This window comes from Sus scrofa, chromosome 6 (assembly GCF_000003025.6).
Source record: "Sus scrofa isolate TJ Tabasco breed Duroc chromosome 6, Sscrofa11.1, whole genome shotgun sequence".
In the NCBI taxonomy this organism is placed as follows: Eukaryota; Metazoa; Chordata; class Mammalia; order Artiodactyla; family Suidae; genus Sus; species Sus scrofa.
Genome location: NC_010448.4, coordinates 128,409,072 through 128,433,366, shown reverse-complemented (window position 1 = coordinate 128,433,366; position 24,295 = coordinate 128,409,072). Strand labels below are relative to the sequence as shown.

The following is a 24,295-nucleotide window of genomic DNA, read 5'->3' as shown; positions in this document are numbered from 1 at the left end:
CAGAAGATTTGCTCATAATTCTCATCTCACAGCTCAATTACTATTATATTTGGATATGATTTTGTTCAACACAGAGAGAATTGTAGCTCTCTGATTGATTAATTTGGCATTGGATTCCCATTTTCAGAGTCATGAGCATGAGTAGCAGGAATCGAGTGGGTGGATGGAGGGGCTGTAGGGGCTGCAGTCAGGGAGGCAGGTAGAGGTCAGGTTATCAAGAGGTCCTGAAGGCCATGGGCATGACCTCGTTTTTATTCTGAGTAAGGAGGAATCTATCAGAAGGATTTGAGCATGAGATTGAATATGTGAGGAACTCTATTTTGTTTTGTTTTGTTTTTAATTTTATGAAAGTATGGTTGATTTGCAGTAGGAACTCTGAAGTTAATTGAAGCCTGTAGCAAAAAGGAGGGGAAAATCTCCACAATGTGGAATTTACCATTACTTGTCAGACCTATACGCCCATTTTTTTCTTTTTCTTCTTTTTTTCTTGTTTTTTGTTTTTTGGAGGGAGGTGGGCTGTACCCGCTGCATGTGGAAGTTCCTGGGCCAGGGATCCAACCCGCACCACAGAAGTGACCCAAGCCTCTACAGTAACAACAATGGATCCTTAACCTGATGTGCCACAAAAGAACACCTTTATTCTTTTTCTTTTTTTTTTTCACATCAACTTCTTTATGACATTTCAGGAAGTGATAAAGCTCTGCAAATTCATTGGTGGGGGTGGGGGAGTGGTTAGCAGGGCTGAATCTGTTTTTAAGTAACTTAATGGCAATGAGGCAGAAGGGTAACACCTTCTGTATCTTTAACCAAATTCAGTGAGCTAGAAGATGTGCACATGAAGGAAAGATGAATTGATGTCTGTGGTGAGTTTTACAAGTATATATGTTGAATCTGTTATTAACATAAGAAATAATGTGATTTATAAAATCAGTGACACTATCTTTTCAGGCAGTTGTGAGACAACTTCAATAAGAACTGACAGATACCCTAAAAAAGCAGTCCATGTCAGAGGAATCACTGAAGGTCATGTCACGTTATTGTGCTAACTTAGAAGATGAGGCATGGGATTTAAAGAAGAAATTACGTCAAATCATAAGTCAAGTATGTATGAAATTGTTAAATGTTAATGTCAACAGTTAATGTATAACAAAGTGTTCTAAGATACTAATTTTCATGGACAGCTTTCTTTTGTATTTCATTGCAATCATTTGGTTACATTTTTATTATCTTTATAATGCACTTATTTCTTAAACTCTTTTATTCGACTGTTGGTAAGCTATTTCCCCTTGGGAAAGTAGAGAATGATTTGTCATTCCTCAGAGAAGCTGAGAGACTGTTTTTTCTATTAAGCAATTTTTTAGTAATATCTCTATCACCATGATGAGACAAGCCAGATGAAAGCAGAGGGTCATGTTTAATGGAATGTTCCAGAAAATTGTCATTTCTCATCTTCACTTTGGTGAAAGGGTTTGGAATCTTTGTATATTTATTTCATGGATTTTAGATTAATTTGTCCAGAGGGGTCATTCTATAAACCAGTCGGAGTTAGGCTTTGCCTTTATTTTCTTTTCATTTGATCTATATTTTAGAAGCATGGACATATTCAGATCTTGTATAGTATGTGAAACCAAATAGAGAATTAAGAAAATTAACTAGATCCTTCCATTGGAGTTTTTAAAAAAAAAAACTTTATCAAGATATAATTGATATATCTATAATTCACCCATTTAAAATTTATAATTCCATATCTCCTATTTTAGAGAGTTATGCAGCTATCCCCACAATCAATTTTAGAACACTTCCATCACCACAGAAAGAAACCCTCTCTCCCTTAGTGATTGCCCACAGCCCCCCATCTCCTTCAACCCCAGGCAACCACCAGGCTAACTTCTGTCTCCATAGATGTGCTGATTCTGGGTGTTTCATAAAAATGGAATCACATGGTATGTGGTCCTTTATGATTAGCTTTTTCTATTTGACAAAGTATTTGAGGTATCTATGTTATAGCCCATTATCAGCACTTCCATTTCTGTTCATTGTGGAACAACACTCCATTAAAACATTGATCCATTCATCAGTTGATGGGTCTTTGTGTTCTTTCCACAGCTGTAAGTAATGCTGCTGTGAACATTCAAGTTACGGTATAGACCTGTTTTTATAATTTCCCTGCTGTTGGATTTGATCCTGAGTTAATTGGCTGATTTCACCTGTTCTTGGCCTTTGTTCCTGCTGTCTTTTCTGTCTTTTCAGTTTCTTTTCCTCTAGCCTAATGTTCCATTTATTTGGACCTGCTCCCAGTATCTCTGTCTACACGAAGCTTTCTCTGACTGTTCTTCCCGTCATTGACCCTATTCTCTCCAGCCCTTGTTATCTGGTCTGTGCAGAATACTTTAGACCTTCATTTTACACTTAAAAATTTTTTTTCATGAGAAATAATCTTGTCTAAGTATAAATTTGTCTTTCAGGGCATATTAAGTGGTATGCATGGCACCTGTCCTCGCATAAATTGAAAATATTTTAGCTTAACAGGAACTAGGATAAGATTAAGTACTTTACGATGTACCAATAATTACTTCGTGGAGATAAGATATAATAAAACTTTTACTAAACTGTTCTTTAAGCAATTAAATATGAAATTTAAATCACTTAATCAATGGAGAATTATTTTTCCATTAAATGCTCATTTTTTTCCCTCACTATGGAAAAAAATCTAATTTGCCTTCCTTCATTATGCAGCCAAAACTGGGATTTAAAGATTGATAGAATTTCACCAACTGCAAAGCTCCTGTGGTAGCTTTTCTGATTTCCATACCACATAACCTTAATTTTTTTATCTGAGTACTTGCCAGAGCAGCTGGACATGAGCTGTCACTGGGAATAAATTGATTCAGAAATTTGACTTAACAGTAGGGTAACATCCATGCCAGTGGATTAACGAACGTTTCCTCTAATGGTCGTGTAAGTCCTGTACTACTCAATCCAGAAGGTGCTATTTGCATTGTAGTCCATGCTCACTGCCCACTGAGTACTACAGAGAGGAAGCAAGTTACAAATTATTATAAGTGGAAGAGGTATTAGTTGGTTGGTGGAATACGTGTAAGTCTTTCTAAGTAGTTTAAGTACTGGGCATATATTCTGGGCCTCATTCTGCCCACTTAGTGCCACTTTCAGTGGTATGAAGAATGATTTCTGTGTGACTTGTATAGAAGACCAAGTCCATTGGCATGCCATCTGCCTAAGTACTAAATTGTTTAGAACACACACTATAGCAATAGTAATAATGCTAATTGCAAACACTTAGCACTTCCTATGTGCCACCTAATCTTCTAAGTACATTTAATCTTCCCAACATCTGAGTGAGATAGATGCTAGTATGATCTCCATTTTACAGATGGGGAAACTGAGACAGAAAATTTAAGCAATCTGCTAAAGGACACACAGCTAATAATGGATGGGACTGGGACTGAGCACCACGTGTTCTGGCTGCTGTGTAGACAGTGTCTCTCTAACTAGTTCATGAGACCTCTAATTGTCTTCAAAAGCAGTATTAACTTTCATAATCACTGGAATAACCATGGCCACTCACATATGTGGATATTTAATGTTATAGCTGATGTGGAGCTTGGAAGACAAAAATGTAAATGTTTACTGTAAGGTAATTCTCTGTCTTTCCCTGCGTGACCAATTTATAAATTTGTATTTTATTTGATAAGATATAATTTAAAGCACAAATAATGTGTTTTACTACTAGAGGAGAGGTCGATAACTGGTGTGGGACCAGAGGGCAAATATTTAAGGCCTTGTGAGCCATGAGGTCTCCATTATAATAACTCAGCTCTGTTCTTATGGCACAAAAATTAGCTATAAACAATATGCAGATAAAAGAAAAAAAACAGGTGTATCTGTCATAGATTATCAGTAGGTAAAACAAAATTTTGTTTATTTTACTTGCAAGAAGCACAAGAACTACATATAGAGGCCATGAAATAACTGAGAAGACACAGGATCACATGCAAAAGTACAACAGAGTGGCACAGAGAATAACTTGAGTATAAGTATAAAGCAGATAAGCAGTATAGTATAAGAATTCAATCAGGAATGATAATAAATAATATATCCATGTGAAGCTGGTTAAAAATTTCAGTTTTGGGGCATTTTGAAATGCACAGTTTTTCCCCATTATTTCTAAATTTGCCCCATTATTCACAGAACACAACTAGAAAAAATGGCACAATTGCCAGATCATCTACTTTTCAAAATTTTAGAACTTATAAGATTGAACCTGCAGATGTTAGTTTACAAACTGTGTGGTATTTTAAAAATCTATGTGTGAGAACAATGATTTTCAAATACACATTTTAGGCTTGAACTTGAAAATGCCAAGTTAAAAGTGATGAATAAAAAGCAAGTGGGCATAATTGAACAGCTTCAGAGATAGATGTTAAATACAAGTGTGGCAAGACAGTCTTTTAGTTTCTGTCATACTTAAAAGGAATTTTAATTTCTTTATTAGCAATATTTAAGGATATTTCAGAAAACATGAAAAATCTCATTAATAAAAAGTATTTTTTATATTTATAATGATACTACTTCTACAAATAGTGTAATTCCTTTATAGAGGACATTCACTGAGTTCATAAAATTAGTGATTTTTGTAGGATGATTTTAATTAAAAAGATTGTGCAAGAACTCCCATTGTGGCTCAGAGGGTCAAGAACCCAACTAGTATCCATGAGGATACAGCCTTGCTCAGTGTGTCAAGGATCCAGTGTTGCCATGGCTCTGGTGCAGGTCTAAACTGCAAGTCTGAGTCACTGCCTAGCCTGGGAACTTCTGTATGCCACAGGGGCAGCCATTAAGAAAAAAAAACAGTATAGAAACATTTAGGACTGAATATCAAGGATTACTGAAATTTAGACATGAAAGGGGCTTAGAGAAGGGTGTTTCCAGATTACTAGTTGCTGCTGAGAAGTAAAGCAGGCTAAGAAAATAAAGAAAAAGTCATTGATGACCTACAAAAATCTATTAGTGAAATTACAAGATTGATAATCAGATTTTAGGGAGTTCTCTTTTGGCACATCAGTTTAAGGATCCAGTATCTTGTGTTGCTTCTGTGGCACAGTTTTGATTCCTTGTCTGAAAACTTCCATATACCATGGGAACAGTCCCCAAAAAACCATATTTTTGTGTAGAAGATAATAATTGAGAATATAAATCTGTGGATGAGACCATGCATTAAAGAATGTTAGAATATGACAGAAAGGGAGAAAAATAAAAAGCTACATGAATCAAGAAAATTATATTCTTATGTATTGTATAGAGAAGACAAACTTTAAAGAGAAAAATAGCTAATAGAAAAGGAGGGGAGTTCTCTTGTGCTGCAGCAGGTTAAGGATCCAGCACTGTCATTGCAGAGGCTTGGGTTGTAGCTGGGCCCAGGGTCAGTCACTGGCCCAGACACTTCCACATGCTGCTGGCCCAGCCAAAAAAAGAAAAAAGAAAAGGAGAAACTGAAACGTATACAGGAATACTTACAGAGAATGTATCTCATCCCATAGCCACGTGATCATAATAAAATGTAATGGAATTCCAGTCATGGTTTAGTGGTAAAGAACCCAAGTAATATCCATGAGGATGAGGGTTCAGTCCCCGGCCTCAGTGGGTTAAGTATCCCATGTTGCCATGAGATGTGGTGTAGGTCACAGATGGGGCTCGGACCAGATCTGGCATGACTATGGCTGTAGCTATGGTGCAGGCTGGCAGTTACAGCTCTGATTTTACCCCTAGCCTGGGAACTATCACATGCCAGGGGCATGGCCCTAAAAAGACAAAAAAAAAGCAACGGGAATTGTGTGGGAATTTTTCAAAGGTGACTTTAGTAAGATATGGTAAACAAAACCTGGAGTATCTCGAACTATGGATGAAAATGTTTCTAAGGCATCTTTAGAAAGTAAATTGTAAATGTAGCCACTCTTTAAAAAATATTTTCATTAACACTTAGTATTTTATGTGTAAAAACCTCTGTTTTTAACAAATAAATTTTGACAATTTAAATTCCAGAAAAATGATGAAAATGAAAAATCAGTTTAAGTTGTTTTAAGAAAAGTCATTATTTTTGAAATCTGTACTTACGGCATTAAGTTTATAAACTATGTTTCACTGTGAACACATATTACTCATGAACTCATGAAAAATATGTATATATTTTGGTCGCATTGGTGGCATATGGAAGTTTCCAAGCCAGGGAGCCAGGGATCCAATCCAAGCTACAGCTACCACCTACACCACAGCCACAGCAATGCCAGATCCTTAACCCACTCCACCAGGTTGGGGATCAAATCCACCTCTGCAGAGACAACACTAGATCCTTAACCACAGTGGGAATGCCAAGAAATAAAAATTTTAAGAAAGAATAATGAAACTCTAGGTGTTTGGGTTTGGTTTGGTTTGTTTGTTTTGTTTTTGTTTTTTAGGGCCGCACCCAAGGCATATGCAGTTCCCAGGCCAGGGGTTGAATTGGAGCTACAGCTGCAGGCCTACACCACAGCTCACTGCAACGCTAGATCCCTGACCAACTGAGCAAGGCCAGGGATTGAACCCGCATTCTCACAGATCCTAGTCAGGTTCGTTACAACTGAGCCACAACAGGAACTCCAGTCTCTAGGTTTTAAAAAACAATTTTGCTTAATTTTTTTTCAAAGTCTGAGGATAGAAAGGAATGATTAAAGAAACTTACTAAGTTAAACCGCTCTCTGGAAACTAGTTTAGATCAAGAAATGAAGAAAAATGATAAATTGCAAAAAGAGCTTACTGGGTAAGATTTTAATATTTCAGATCATTTCAACTATTAATTCATTGATTTAACTATAATTTCAACTATAATTAACTATAATTTTATATTGCTAAAACCCAAAAACAAACTCATTTTATATGTTTTTCATAATTAAAGAAATCATCCTATTTAAAAGTGACTTTGGAAACTCAAAGCACAGTCTGAAACTTTTTTGAATGCAGTACATTTACTCTTTAATGATTTCTAAAATAATCATGGCAGAAACTGTTGCATATAGTCACTCTACTCTTCATTGTCTACCTTGAATTTTTATTTCTGCATGGTATCTTTGCTCGTTTTGTTAATCCTTCCTTCTTTTAGCAGTGTTCTTCCCCCTTCAGCATTCAAGTATTTTAATATCTAAAAACCTATCTGCATCATGTTTAATAGCATCAAAGATTATCTCAGTTTGGCTTATATTTTCTTTCTGCTGTTTTGAGTTATAAATAAATTAATATATATATATATATATATGACTTAAAGAATAATAAAATTAGTGATCATGTTTTGACCACTCAGAAAAAAAAAAGTTTTCCCAATGTCTGTGCATCTTTTAAGCCCCCACATGGCTTCCTTTCTATTTATTTGCTGAGTACAGTTCACCCTCAGCACCCCTGGATTCAACCAACCTCAGAAAAAAAATTCCAGATAGTTCAAAAAGCAAACCTTGGGTTGCCCTCAAAATGGCAGCTATTTGCATAGTATTTACATTGTGTTTGACATTAGAAGTGATCTAGAGAAGATTTAATGTGTATGGAAGAGGATATGCAGAGTATATGCAAATACCACACCATTTTATAGAAAAGACTTGAGCATCTGTGGATTTTGGTATCCACAGTGTATGCAGTGGTCTTCAAACCCCCTCTGTGGATTCCGAGGGTTGATTATACTTAGGGTTGTTTCCTGATTCTCTTCAATATTATTCTCTCATTTAACTTTCTCTTTGTTGTTTTGCATTTTGCTAACATTATACCAGCAAAGATTTCTAGATCTCTTAAAACCGTCTTAAGGAAACTGTTACACATTCTCTCTCTGCTGACTACTTTCTTCTGGTTTTTTTTTTTTTGCCCCTCAATTCAGACTCCAAAGATTTTTCTCTCTTCTTTTTTCTGTGTTGAGTAAATGCCTTGATGTTTTCTGTGTGTACTTTATTTTCTTTTTATAGGCTGTAATCAGTACCTAACCAAAATGTAATGTATCTTTTCAAAACATTCATACATAAGTACGTGCTTCTTCTTCACCTTGAATACTGATCTCTGATTTATTGCCAACATTTAATAAGATAATAAGTTAGTGTTTCATATTAACATACTAAAAATGGATATTAAAAATAACATTTATAAGAACTCTATGAAAATGTAATATATATGTACATATATTAACACTTTACCTACCATATATGTTTATAAAATTCTTCATATTATTTATCTGAAATTATAATTGAGTTATTATACTTTCAAACAATGTTAGAAGAAATGAGAAAGGATCATGGTTTATAGGTTTATGTTATATGGTAGAACATATATCTGTTTAAGTAATTACTCTTTACTCTTAAAGAACTTGACTTATTCTATACATTTCTATAGATTTAATAAACTCTTAGAAATGACAACAAGAATATGAAAATGGAGAGCTTAGTTTCCATGGTGATTTGAAAACCAATCAAACTGAAATGGATATTCAGATAAATATGCTAAAACAGGGTAATTTTTAATCAGTTTTGGGACCCCAAAATCACTTAATGTGGGGAAATACAAATGACTCAGTGTTTGAGCAGTGAAACACAGCTTTTCATATTAATTTTATAGATTTAATATGAGTAAAAAAGCCAGGTTTTTCCTATTCAAAAGGGCACACTGTTGACTCGCTTATGTCTTGAACCCTGACCAGTGATCTGAAGTTGAACAGCACACTGTTACTGACTCCAGAGCATCAACTGTTCTTTGGTGACAGCCTCAGGGAAATATAAAACATTCCGTTAAATTATACAGTTCAGTGACTTTTAGTATTTTCAAAGTTATGCAGTTATCACCACAATAAATTTTGGAACATTTTCATCACCCTGAAAAGAAACCCTATACCTTTGTGCCAGTTTCCCCTCCCCTACTCTTTACAGTCCTAGGGAATCACTACTCTCCTCATCTCTAAACTAGGATTTGCCTTTTCTAAACATATATCAATAGAATCAAACAATGTGGAGTCTTTTGTGACTGCCTTCTTTCATTTAGCATATTTTCAAGTTAATCTATTTTGTAGCATGTATCTTTACTTCATTTCTTTTTATTGCTGAGTATTATTCCATTTTATATACATACCACATTTTATTTATTTATTTATCGGTTGATGGACCTTTGGATGTTTCCACTTTTGGACTCTTGTTAATAATGCCAGTGTGAACATTTATGTCCAAGTTTCGGTGTGAAAATGTTTTCATTTCACTTGGGAATATACTTATGACTGGAATTGCCATAGCACATGGTAGCCTTTTGAGGAACCACTCTACTGTTTTCCAAAGTGGCTGAACCATTTTACATTTTTATCGTGTCAGCATTTCAATTACTATACATGCCTGTCAACACTTACCATTCCCCTGTCTTTTTTATTATAGCCACCCTAGTAGGCGTAAAGTGGCCTCTCATTGTGGTTTTGATCTGCATTTTTCTGATGACTAATAATGTTGAGGATCTATCTATTCATGTGCTTATTATCCAGTTGTGTATCTTCTTTGAAGAACTGGCTATTCAAGTTTTTGCCCATTTTAAATTGGATTTGCCTTTTGTTATTGAATTGTAAGAGTTCTTTTTGCATCCCAGACACCAATTTTTTACTAGATACAGGATTTTCCAATGTTTTCTTTCATTCAGGAGCTTGCCTTTTCACCTTTTTGATATCATTTGAAGCACAGAATTCTTCTAGTTCAGTTAATCTATTTTTTGTCTTTTGGTGTCATATCTGAAAAACAATTGTCAAACCAGTCATGAAAATAATACACCTGTTTTCTTCTAAAGAATTTTGTTGTTATTGCTCTTGCATTTTGAGTTATTTTTTTATTTTTTTCATTATAGCTGGTTTACAGTGTTCTGTCAATTTTCTACTATACAGCATGGTGACCCAGTTACACATACAAGTATACAATCTTTTTTCTCACATTTTCATGCTCCATCATAAGTGACTAGACGTAGTTCCCAGTGCTACACAGCAGGATCTCATTGCCTATCCATTCCAAAGGCAATAGTCTGCATCTATTAACCCCAAGTTCCCAATCCATCCCATTCTCTCCCCCTCCCCTTCGGCAACTATGTCTAGTCACAAGTCTGTTCTCTTTGTCCCTGATTTGCTTTTCACTTGTGCTGTATATTAGATTCCAGATATAAATGAGATCATGTGGCATCTGTCTTTCTGACTTACTTCACTTAGTATGAGAGTCTTAGTTCCATACATGTTGCTGCAAATAGCATTATTTTATTCTTTTTTATGGCTGAGTAGTATTCCATTGTGTATATATACCACATCTTTTTACATATGGTATGAGGTAGAGGTTTCATTTCATTCTTTTGTGTGTGGATATCCAGTTGTCCCAGTTCCATTTGTTAATATTAAAATATTTGTCAGTTAATTGACTGTAAATGCAAGGGGTTCTCTTTAGCGCCTCGGTGGCAATGCATTGATTTGTATGTCTATTCTCTGCCAGTACTAAGTCAGATTTTATGAAAACTCTTTCCCAATCATCCTGCCTGTTACCAGCTATTTTATGTAATGATAAAAAAGTCAATGTAGTGGACCGTTTTTAAATACTGCTGTGGAGATTTCTGCTTCTAAAGAAACTTTGGCCACCTTATGCCTTGCTGACTCCATGATGTGATAGAAGATAGGCTCGCAAAGATAAAGTCCACTTCTTTTGTCCCCTCCAGTCCAACCTTTAGTCTCTCACCCAGTGCCTCCCACTTCACTGCAGTTTCCATCAAATCCTGGTCACAGGATCTGCTGCCTCAGTCTACTATGTACTCTATTATGTTTAATTCATTATAATTCATAGAGTCATCCATAAGTTTCACCATCTGGAAAAGAAGATTAACTCTGGGCTGTCAGCTTTCCTCTTTGGAAGTATCTCTAACCCATCATGCAATTCACAAATCCTTGTTTGATTTGGTCTTGTGTAAGCACTGGTGCTGATCTTGTTCTTGGCATAGATTCTGCTCTCAGAATCTACAGCTCTTTGTAGCCACCACCTTTTACTTAAAGAGGAAGAGATGCATAACTGTACTTTATAGCTTAATACATAATTAGTGGAAGAAATATTTCATCCCATCCAAAGAAAAATTTTCAATAATAAGCTGTTAAAAATCAGATAATATTCAGAATTCCCTTGTGGCACAGCAGGTTAAGCATCCAGCATTGTCACTGCAGCAGCTCAGGTAGCTGCTGTGACACAAGTTCAATCCCAGGCCAAGGAACTTCCAAATGTTACAGGTATGGTGGAAAAATCAGGTAACAATCAATAATTTACCAGAGACAAATAATGAATTAATAATTTTTATTTCACAATGTCAAAGCCTATTTGTGTGATATGGGTAAGCATTGTGGTACAATATAAGATTAGATAGTCTTATCTCCCAATAAGGACAAGCTTTTAGTAAAGTAAAGGGAAGAATGTATTTAATAACTTAAATATACTGCCAAAGATCACTACATTTGTTTTACTACCAAGGAAATTAAAAATGCTTCCACAGAGTTTTGTTTATTCTCTGAGGAAAGGAAAATGAAGGATGAGTGCTAGATTAATACTCAAAGCTGCCTAACTCTAGAATTTCAGTTAATTAAAATGAGGTTTAAAAAGTCTGATTTTGGTTATTAAACTGATTTTGGTTATTTCTAGTTGTTTTTCAGTTACTATGCTTCAAATCATGTGTCTCCTTGCTTACCAGGTTTCCCCATCCTCAAAACTGAGGGAAAATTTTAAGGTGGTATACATGCCTTCTTATAAGAAGTTGTAATTTGAAAGGACTAAAAAAACTTCCTCCTCAGTAGTTCTTAAGTATTTTTTCTAGTTATCTGCTTCCTCTCTTCAGTATTATTATTAAGAAGTTAATCTCAGCATTTATTAAATTACAGTATATAGAAAACCAGTTTCTACTATAGTTATGTTTCTTATTATCTTTTTTTCATCCACTTTCTTGTTTATCTGTTTTTCTCTAACAAACTTTCCAAAGTTTAGTGGATTAAGTTAAAAATGTGTATTTTGTCCACAGTTTATACTTGGGAAGAACATGGCCAGGACATTTGGCCTCTGTTCCCCTCAGCTTCAGCTGGGGCAGCTCAAAGGCCATGGGCTGGAATCACATTAAGGTCTCTTCACTCACATGTCTGACTGTTGGTGTTGGTGGTTTCTGGAACTTTGGTTGGGGCAGGCAGGTGGCACACCTGCCCTGAATCCCTGAGCTCTCTTTGTGGCCTGAGCTTCCTCACAAGCCAGGGTTCTGGGTTCCAAGGTTAAGGGCCAGGCAGAAGCCATATTGTCTTTTCTAACCTAGCCTTGCAGTTCTCACAACATCACTTTCACCACATTCTGTTCATTAGGAGGAAGCCACTTAAGCTTACCCCATATCATACCTTTTTATGGGATGAATTTTTTAAAACTTATGTTTATGTTTAAAAACCAGCATTATTTACTCACTGGTCACAATGTTTTAATTCCATCTACATGAATAATACACTTATCCATATCCAGTTCTCCCACAAGTCTCAGTTTTTAGGGTGTCAGGTTCAGGCTTGAGTCCCAGATCATACCATCTTCATCAGGTACAGATAGGGATGAGTACCTGGGTGTTGTTTCTAGAGTTTAGCCCCTTGAGTACAGTCCTCTCACTACTAAAACTTGGGAAATAAAGGGCCAAGTTGTCTACCACCCACCCACACACACAACATTCTGGTAAACTGCTAAAGACTCTCATTCAGAAATGGAAAATGAGAGGCACAGTGGCCCATAGCACTTACGAAATACAGCCTGATGCCTGCTCTTTGATTAGAACTTAGTCCTAACCATGGGAGCAATTCTCCTTTGTTCTATCCTCTGATCTCTTTATTCTATCATTTTCATAAGCAGTGACCTGTGTTTGTAGCTTAGTAGTTTTCTCAGGCAGCTTCCTCCTTGTAGAACTTCTAAAGAAAGCCATTTTTAGACCCATTTTCATTTTGTATTGTCTTGGTCCCTTTCAGTCCAACTGTTGTAGCAGTGTTTTTGCTTCCACAGTTCTCTTTAAAACTTTGAGTTTCCTGTGAATTTTATTGAGGTTCATTCCATTGGACATGCTACCTTCACAAGAATCTTTTTGAGATAAGCTCTTCATCTTGGGCTTTCTGAGAAGATATCTTGGGATGATATCTTTAAAATCTTTATGCTTTAAGATCATTAAAATGCTGTATAGCACAGGGAACAATATCTAGTCACTTGTGATGAAACATGATGGAGGATAATGATGCAAACTTAAAATTAGTTTAATGACAACTTCTCATTAGTTATCATCCAACAATTCAGAACAAGTATCATTTTATAAGATGAAGAGGAAAGAGGGTGTGAATGCAGAAGGCAGAAGTCATGCAAGAGAACATTGCTGAGAAAATTTTTTCCTTTAATTTTTTTGGAGGAAAGAGGTATTTATTTTTTAGCATTTCTATTCAAATTGAAAAACATTTTATTTTAAACCGTATGTTGTAATTCTGAGATTTACATACCTCCCTTGTTTTGTCAAATCATTCTAGAGTTAATAAGAGAGTAAAAAATATTCCATCAAGATGAAAAGACATATCTCCATAATCACTACATATAGGGTGCCTTAAAAGAGTTTTTATAAAGGTATTGTTTATGGAATTCTTAGACTTATGGAAAGAAGGTGCCTTCTAAAATTGCTGTGGTTATGTAATTATTTCTACTAGCAAAACATAATGCAATGAGAACTGTTAACATACTGTCTAAAATGATAGAAAGGGGTAGGTTTTGATAAAGGAGCTAAAAAAATAAGTATAGCAGAACCTCATTGCTTATCCACCCCAAATACTATTTCCAATTGGATAATGAATAGAAGTGTTTTAAATGGCTTGACTTTATTACATTTTCCTAGTTACATTTACTTTTATAACATTCAAAGTAAAAATGATATCAAATTTTAACTTACAAATATCAACAATTAGTGAAAGTATCAGAACTTTGGAAATGAAAGTGTATGCCTATGTGATGTGTATGTACTTATCAAACTGGTCTCAAAAAGAGAGAGAGACATTATTTTCCAGCCTGTAATCTCAAATAACATTTAACAGTAATACATTATGGTTGAACGAATGAGCATATATCTGTAATTGTGCTTTGTATTGTGATTGGCTCCAAAATATTTCACTCTATAAAATATTCCTCTCACCTTCTCCCTTCTTTAAAATACAAGTTGGGGAATAGGATTAAGATGGCAGAGTAGAAGGACTGGAGCTCACCTTCTGTCATAAAAACAACAAAATTACAACCAAATGCTGAACAACCTTCAACCAAATGGATTGTAAACTTTCAAAAAAAAATATATATCAGGAGTTCCCGTTGTGGCGCAGTGGTTAACGAATCCGACTAGGAACCATGAGGTTGCGGGTTCGGTCCCTGCCCTTGCTCAGTGGGTTAACGATCCGGCATTGCCGTGAGCTGTGGTGTAGGTTGCAGACGCGGCTCGGATCCCACATTGCTGTGGCTCTGGCATAGGCCTGTGGCTACAGCTCCAATTTGACCCCTAGCCTGGGAACCTCCATATGCCGCAGGAGCGGCCCAAGAAATGGCAACAACAACAAAAAAAAAAAAAAAAGAAAAAGACAAAAAAAAATATATATCATACTCCAGAAGACAAAGAGGAGGCCACATCAGGACAGTAGGAGGGGCGATTATGTGATATAAGCAACCCCATACCCACCTAATTCTGAGCCCCACATCAGATCTCCACACCCAGGGATCAGGCATTGGGAGAAGGAGCCCACAGAGCATCTGACATTGAAGGACACTTGGGCTTGCACATAAGAACTCCATAGGACTGGGGGAAACTGAGACCCCATTCTTGAAAGGCACACACAGGATTTCATGTGCACTGGGTTCCAGGGCCAAGCAGAGGCTCCATAGCAATCTGAGTCAAACCTGACTTAAGTTCTTGGAAGATGTGGGAGAATGGGGTGACTGTGGCTCATTGTGGGGGAAGGACATTGAAGGCAAATTTCCCTGGAATATTCATCAGCATGTGTACCTCCGGAGGTGGCCATTTTGGGAAACCCTGGCCCCACCCATCAACACTGAGAAGGTCCAGGCCAAACAATAATCCAGGTGGGATCACAGCCCCACCTGTCAGTAAAAAGACTGCCCCCAGACATGACAATCACCTCTAATCTCATCCAGAGACAAAGCCCCACCTCCGAGAGGGATAAGAATCAGCTCCACCTACCAGTGAGCAGGCATTAGTCCCTCCCATCAGGAAGCCTACAGCAAGCCCCTGAACCACCTTCAGCCATGAGGGGGGCAGACATCAGAAGTAAGAGAGGATGCAACTCTAATGTCTGAAAAAAGGAGACCACATCAAAAGTCTATACAAAGTAAAAAGGCAGAGAACTATAACTCAGATAAGGGAGCAAGAAAAAAAAACAGAAAAACAGCTAAGTGAACTGGAGATTATCATCCTCCAGGAAAAAGTCTTGAGACTGAGGATAGTGAAGATGATTCAAGGCATTGGAAATAAACTGGAGACAAAGACTGATAAATTTCAGCAAACATTGAGCAAATAAATGCAAGATTTAAAGTGTAAGCAAGCAAAAATACAAAATACAATAACTGAAATAAATTCATTAGAAGCAACCAACAGCAAAATACAGGTGGCAGTAGAATGAATAAGCAAGGTGGAAGACAGACTAGTGGAAATCACTTGATGTGGAACAGGAAATAGAAAAAAAGATTGAAAAGAAAACAGTAGAAGAGAATTCTGGGACAATGTTAAATGCACCAACATCTATATGATAGGGGTGCCAGAAGGAGAAGAGAGATAAAAAGGGACAGAAAAAATATTAGAAGAGATAATAGCTGAAAACTTCCCTAACATGGGAAAGGAGCTACTCACTCAGATCCAGGAAGCACAATGAGTACCTTATAAAATAAACCCAAAGAGGAACACCTCACAACACATTTTAATCAAACTGACCAAAATTAAACACACAAAAAAATTGAAATCAGCTAGGGAAAAGAAACAAATAACATACAAGAGAACCCTGATAAGGTTATTGGTAGATTTTTCAGCAGAAACTCTGTAGGCCAGAAGGGAGTGGCACAATATACTTAAAGATATGAAAGAAAAAACCTCCAACCAAGATTACTTTACCCAGCAAGCCTTTCATTCAGATTTGAAGGAGAAATAAAAAGCTTTACAAACAAGCAACCCTAGGAGAATTCAGCAACACTAAACCAGCTTTACAACAAATACCAAAGGAACTTCTTTAGGCAGAAAGGAAAAGGCCACAACCAGGAAAAAAAAAAACACAAATGACAAGGATCACCAGTAAAGGCCTATATACAGTAAAAGTAGGAAATCATCCACATGTAAATATGCTACCAAATTCAAAAATCTTGAGAAGAGGAGGGTACAAATGCAGGACACTTGGAGATGCACTTGCAATTAAGAGACCAACAATGCCATACAACTTGAAATCAACAACAAGAAAAAAAATGCAAAAAACACAAACACGTGGAGACTAAACAACATGCTACTAAACAACCAATGGTTCACTGAAGAAATCTAAGAGGAAATTTAAAAATACCTAGAACAAATGACAACAAAGACACAACACTCCAAAATGTATGGTATGCAGCAAAAGCTAAGAGGGAAATTAATAGAAATACATGCCTATTTTGGGAAATAAAAAAATCTCAAATAAATAACATAACTTTACATCTAAAGCAGCTAGAGAGAAAACAAACAAGACATAAAGTTAGCAGAAGGAAAGAAATCACAAATAACAGAACAGAAATAAATGAAATACAAACAAAGAAGACCATAGAAAAGATCAATGAAACTAAAACCTGGTTTGAAAAGATCAACAAAATTGATAAACCCTTAGCCAGTCTTATCAAAAAAAAAAAAAGACAGAAGACTCAAAACAATAAAATTAGAAATGAAAAAGGAGAAGTTACAATGGACATCACAGAAATACAAAGGCTATTAAGGGACTACACAAGCAATATATGCCAATAAAATAGACAACATAGAAGAAATGAACAAATTCTTAAAAATGTACAGTCTTCCAAGACTAAACCAAGACAAAACATAAAACATAAATGGACCAATCACAAGTACTGAAATTGAAACCGTGATTTAGAAACTTCCATCAAACAAAAGTCTACGACCAGATGCCCTCACTGGTGAATTTTATCAAACATTTAGAGAAGAGCTAACACCTATCCTTCTGAAAATATTCCAAAAAAAATTCAGAGGAAGAAACACTCCCAAACTCATTCTATAAGGCCATCATCACCAGGATACCAAAACCAAAGACACCACAAAAAAAAAAAAAAAAAAAGAAATGGGCCAATATCACTGATGAACATAGATGCAGAAATCCTCAACAAAATATGAGCAAACCGAATCCAACAATACATTAAAAGGCTTGTACCTCACAATCAAGTGGGATTTATTCCAGGGATGCAAGGATTCTTCAATATCCGAAAATCAATCTGTGTGATATGCCACATTAACAAACTGAAAAAAAAATATATATATATATATATTCTCTCAACAGATGCAGAAAAAGACTTTGACAAAATCCAACACCCATTTCTGATTTAAAAAAAAAAACCTTCAGAAAATGAGCATAGAGGTACCCTACCTCAATATAATAAAGGCCATATATGACAAATCCACAACAAACATCATTCTCAATGGTGAAAAGCTGAAAGAATTCCTGCTGAGATCAGGAACAAGACAAGGATGTCCACTCTAGCCACTACTATTCAACAGCATTTTAGAAGTCCTAGCCACAGCAATCGGAGAAGTAAAAGAAATAAAAGGAATCCAAATTGGAAAGGAAGAAGTAAAACATTCACTGCTTGCAGATAACATACCTACAAAATCCTGAAGTGCTACCAGAAAATGATTAGCGCTCATGAGTGAATTTGGCAAAGTTGCAGGATACAAAATCAATACACAGAAATTGACTGCATTTCTGTATACTAACAATGAAAGATCAGAAAGAGAAATTAGGGAAACAATCCCATTTACCATCACATCCAAAAGAATAAAATACCTAGGAATAAACCTACCTTAAGAGACAAAAGACCTGTAGTCTGAAAACTATAAGACACTGATGAAAGAAATCCAAAATGACACAAATAGATGGAAAGACATACCATGCTCTTGGATTGGAAGAGTCAATATTATCAAAATGACTATACTACCCAAGGCAATCTACAGATTCAATGCAATTCCTATCAAATAACCAAGGACATTTTTCACAGAACTCAAAAAAATAGTTTAAAGTTTGTTTGGAAGCTCAAAAGACCCAGAATAGCCAAAGCCATCCTGAGAAAGACAAATGGAGCTGGAGGAATCAGGCTCCCAGACTTCAGACTATACTACAAAGCAACAGTCATCAAAACTGTATGGTACTGGTACAAAGAAATATAGGTCAGTGGAACAGGATAGAAAGCCCAGAATTAAACCCATGCACCTACAGTCAATCTATGACAAAAGAGGTAAGAATAAACAATGGAGAAAAGATAATCCCTTCAAATAAGTGGTGCTTGGAAAACTGGACAGCCACATGGAAAAGAATGAAATTAGAACACTTCCTAACACCATACAAAAATAAACTCAAAATGGATTAAAGACCTAAATATAAGCCCAGATACTATAAAACTCTTAGAGGAAAACATACGCCAAACACTCTGCTACATAAACCATAGTAATATCTTCTAGATATTACTAGGAGATCCACCTCCTAGAGTAATGATAATAAAAACAAAAATAAACAAATGGGACTTAATTAAACCTAAAATTTCTGCACAGAAAAGGAAATCCTAAACAAAACAAAAAGACAACCCACAGAATGGGAGAAAATATTTTCAACTGAAGCAACTTACAAGGGATTAAGCTCCAAAATTTATAAATACTTCTGCAGTGCAATAGCAAAAAGACAAACAACCTCATCAAAAAAATGGGCAGACGATATAAACAGACAATTCTCCAGAGAAGACATACAGATGGCCAAAAAACACATGAAAATATGTTCAACATCACTAATTATTAGATAAATTCAAATTAAAACCACTATGAGGTACCACCTTACACAGGACAGAATGGCCATCATCAAAAAGTCTATAATCAATAAATGCTGGAGAGGGTGTGGAGAAAAGAGAACCCTATTACACTGTTGGTGGGAATGTAAATTGGTGTAAACCTTATGGAAAACAGTATGAAGATTCCTTAGAAACTAAAAATAGAATTACCATTTGATCAGTTCAAGTATTTTTTGGGTTGAGTCCTTAGGGTTTTCTTTATCATGTCATATGCATACAGTGACAGTTTTACCTCTTCTCTTCCAATTTGGATAGCTTGTATTTCTTTTCTTTGTCTGATTGCTGTGGCTAGGTATTCCAATACTATGTTGAATAACAGTGGTGAGAGTGGGCATCCTTGCCTTGTTCCAGATTTTAGTGGGAAGGCTTTCAGCTTTTCTCCATTGAGTATTACATTTGCTGTGGGTTTGTCATAAATGGCTTTGATTATGTTAAGGAATGTTCCCTCTATACGCACTTTGGTAAGAGTTTTTATCATGAGTAGATGTTGGACTTTGTCAAATGCTTCTTCTGCATCGATTGAGATGATCATGGGGTTTTGACCTTTCTTTAGCAAAGTAGCAGGATATAAGATTAACATTCAGAAATCAATTGCATTTCTATATACTAACAATGAAATATTAGAAAAGGAATACAGAAATACAATATCTTTAAAATTGCACCCCAAAAAATCAAATACCTGGGTATACACCTGACGAAGGAGGTAAAGGACTTATACGCCGAGAAGTATAAAACATTAATTAAGGAAATTAAAGAAGCTGTAAAGAAATGGAAAGATATTCCATCCTCCTGGGTTGGAAAAATTAATGTAAAAATGGCCACACTATGCAAAGCAATATACAGATTCAATGCAATCCCTATCAAATTACTCATGACATTTTGCACAGAACTATAACAAACAATCCAAAAATTTATATGGAAGCACAAAAGACCCAGAATTGCCAAAGCAATCCTGAGAAACAAAAACCAAGCAGGAGGCATCTCTCACCCAGGCAATATTACAAAACCACAATCATTAAGACAATGTGGTACTGGTACCAAAACAGACATACAGACAAATGGAACAGAATAGAAAATGCAGAAGTAAACCCTGACACCTATGGTCAATTAATCTTTGACAAAGGAGGCAAGAATAGAAAAAGGGAAAAAGACAGTTTATTCAGCAAGTACTGCTGGGAAACCTGGACAGCTACATGGAAATCAATGAAACTAGAACACACCCTAACACCATGCACAAAAATAAACTCAAAATGGCTTAAAGATTTAAATATAAGACAAGATACCATCAAACTCCTGGAAGAGAACATAAGCAAAACATTCTCGACATCAACCTGACAAATGTTTTCTCAGGTCAGTCTCCCAAAGCAACAGAAATCAAAGCAAATATAAACCAGTGGGACCTAATCAAACTGACAAGCTTTTGCTCAGCAAAGGAATCCAAAAAGAAAACAAAAAGACAACTTACAGAATGGGAGAAAATAGTGTCAAACAATGCAACAGATAAGGGCTTAATCTCTAAAATATACAAACAACTTATACAACTCAATAGCAAAAAAGCCAACAACCCAATTGAAAAATGGGCAAAAGGCCTGAATAGACATTTCTCCAAGGAAGATATACATGGCCAACAAGCACTTGAAGCAATGCTCAACATCACTGATATTAGAGAAATGCAAGTCAAAACTACCATGAGATACCACCTTACACCAGTCAGAATGGCCATCATTAAGAAGTAGACAAATAACAAATGCTGGAGGGGGTGTGGAGAAAAGGGAACCCTCCTGCACTATTGGTGGGAATGTAAACTGGTACAGCAACTATGGAGAACAGTATGGAGGTATCTTAGAAACCATACATAGAACTACCATATGACCAGCAATCCCACTCTTGGGCATATATCCAGACAAAATTCTACTTAAAAAATACACATGCACGCGCATGATCATTGCAGCACTATTCACAATAGCCAAGACATGGAATCAACCCAAATGTCCACTGATAGATGATTTTATTAGGAAGATGTGGTATATATACACAATGAATACTATCTGGCCATAAAAAAGAACAAAACAATACCATTTTTGACAACATGGATGGAACTGGAGACTCTCATCCTGACTGAAATAATTCAGAAAGAGAAAGACAAATATCGTATGATATCACTTACATCTGGAATCTAATATATGGCACATAGGAACCTCTCCACAGAAAAGAAAATCATGGACTTGGAGAATAGACTTGTGGTTGCCAAGGGGGAAGGGGAGAGAGTGTGATGATTGGGAGCTTGAGGAAAATAGATGCAGAATGTTGCTTTTGGGATGGATTAGCAATGGGATCCTGCTAGTCACTGGGAACTCTGTCTAGTCACTTATGATGGAACAAGTAATTTGAGAAAAAAGAATGTGTACATCTATGTGTAACTGGGTCACCATGCTGTACAGTAGGAAAAAAATGTAAATAAATGATAAAAAATGAAATTTTCCCCCACAAAAAATTAAAAAAAAATAAAATATGGCACAAATGATCTGTTGAAAAACAGAAAAAATCATGGACATGTAGGACAGACTTGTGTTTGCTAGGTGGGAGGGGGAGAGAGAGAGATGGGTTGGGAATCTGGGATTATTAGATGAAAACTCTTGCATTTGGAGTGTATGAGCAATGAGATCCTGCTATATAGCACAGAGAACTAAATATCTAATGACTTATGCTGTAACATGATGGAGGATAATGTGAGAAAAAGAATGTATATATATGTATGAATGGATCACTTTGCTGTACAGCAGAAATTGAAAGAACATTGTAAATCAATCATTGTAAAAAATTTTCAAAAGACGGGAAAAAAAAAAGAATTAGCATTTGATCCAGCAATCCCACTCCTGGGCATCTACACAGAGAAAACCATGACTCGAAAAGAAACGTACTCTAATGTTCATTGCAGCAATATATACAATAGCAAAGACATAGAAACAACCTAAATGACATTGAGAGAGGAGTGGATAAAGAAAACTGGTATGTATACGCAATGGAATATTACTCAGCCATTAAAAGGAAAGAAATAATGGCATTTTCAGCAACATGGTTGGACCTAGAAATTTTCATGCTAAGTGAAGTTAGCCAGTCAGTGAGACATCAACATAATATGCTATCACTTACGTGTACAATCTAAAGGACACAATGAATTTTTTTCATCTTTTATTTATGTGTATATATTTTTTTACTGTACAGCATGGTGACTCAGTTACACTTACATGTACACATTCTTTTTCTCATATTACTTGTTCCATCATAAGTGACTAGACAGAGTTCCCAGTGCTACACAGCAGGATCCCATTGCTAATCCATCCCAAAGGCAACATTCTGCACTTATTTACCCCAAGATCCCAGTCCCTCCACCCCCTCCATTTCCCTCTTGGCAACCACAAGTCCATGATTTTCTTTTCTGTGGAAAAGTTCCTTTGTTCATATATTAGATTCCAGATATAAATGATATCATATGGTATTTGTCTTTCTCCTTCTGAGTTATTTCACTTAGAATGAGATTTTCTAGTTCCATCCATGTGGCTACATATAACATTATTTTGTTCTTTTTATGGTTGAGTACTATTCCATTATGTATATATACCACATCTTCTGAATCCATTCATCTGTCGATGGACATTTATGTTGTTTCCATGACTTGGCTATAGTGAATAGTGCTGCAATGAACATATGGGTGCACATATCTTTTTCATTGAAAGTTTTGTCTGGATAAATGCCCAAAAGTGGGATTGCTGGGTCATATGGTAGTTCTATATTTAGATATCTGAGGTAACTCCATACTGTTTTCCATAATGGTTATACCAACTTACATTCCCACCACCACTCTAAGAGGGTACCATTTTCTCCACACCCTCCCCAGCATTTGTTATTTGTTGACTTGTTAATGACAGCCATTCTACATGTCAGGTGGAGCCTCACAATAGTTTTGATTTGCATTTCTCTAACAATTAGTGATGTTGATTTGCATTTCTCTAATAATTAGTGATGTTGAGCCTTTTTCCATGTGCTTGGTGGCCACCTGTATATCCTCTTTGGAGAAATGTCTATTCAGTTCTTTTGCTCATTTTTCAATTGGCTTGTTGGGGGTTGGGCTGAGTTATATAAGTTGTTTTTGTATTTTAGAGATAAAGTCCTTGTCAGTTGCAACATTGGAAACTATTTTCTCCCATGCCATAAATTGTCTATTTTTTTTTCTGGTTTCCTTTGCTATGCAAAAGCTTGTCAGTTTGATTTGGTCCTATTGGTTTATTTTTGCTTTTATTTCTGTTACCTTGGGAGACAGACCTGAGAAAACATTTGTATAGTTGATGTTAGAGAATGTTTTGCCTATGCTCTCTTCTAGGAGTTTGATGGTGTCTTGTCTTTAGGCCATTTTGAGTTTATTTTTGTGCATGGCGTGAGAGGGTGTTCCAGTTTTGATTTTTTTACATTCAGCTGTCCAGTTTTCCCAGCACCACTTGCTGAAAAGACTGTCATTTTCCCTTTTTATATTCTTGCCTCCTTTGTCAAAGATTAACTGACCATAGGTGTTTGGGTTTATTACTGGGTTCTCTATTCTATTCCCTTGGTCTGTATGTCTGTTTTGGTGCCAATACTACACTGTCTTGATTACTGTAGCTTTGTAATATTGCCTGAAGTCTGGCAGAGTACATGCCTCCTGGTTTTTTTTTTTCCCTCAGGATTCCTTTGGCACCTCTGGGTCGTTTATAGTTCCATGTAAATTTTTGGACTGTTTGATCTATTTCTGTGAAAAATGTCATGGGTGATTTGATAGGATTGGATTGAATCTGTAGATTGCTTTGGGTAGTATGGCCATTTTTACGATATTAATTCTTTCAACCCAGGAGCATGGAATATCTTTCCATTTTTTGAATTCTCTTTAATTTGCTTGATTAATATTTTATGGTTCTCAGCATATAAGTCTATCATGTCCTTTGTTAGGTTTATTCCTAGGTATTTTATTTTTGGGAGGTGTGATTTTAAAAGATATTGTATTTTTATATTCCTTTTCTAATATTTCATTGTTAATATACAGAAATGCAACTGATTTCTAAATGTTAACTTGTATC

The 24,295-nt window shown here is 35.9% G+C and overlaps 1 long non-coding RNA gene across 1 annotated transcript in view; it reads left to right on the top strand.

The window, feature by feature from the left end:
- Window positions 1-24,295, top strand: part of LOC102160780 — a 40,950-nt gene that overhangs the window by 6,330 nt on the left and 10,325 nt on the right. The window contains exon 4 of the long non-coding RNA XR_002345106.1: window positions 949-1,101. This is a non-coding gene — a long non-coding RNA (uncharacterized LOC102160780). The remainder of the gene's footprint in view (window positions 1-948; window positions 1,102-24,295) is intronic.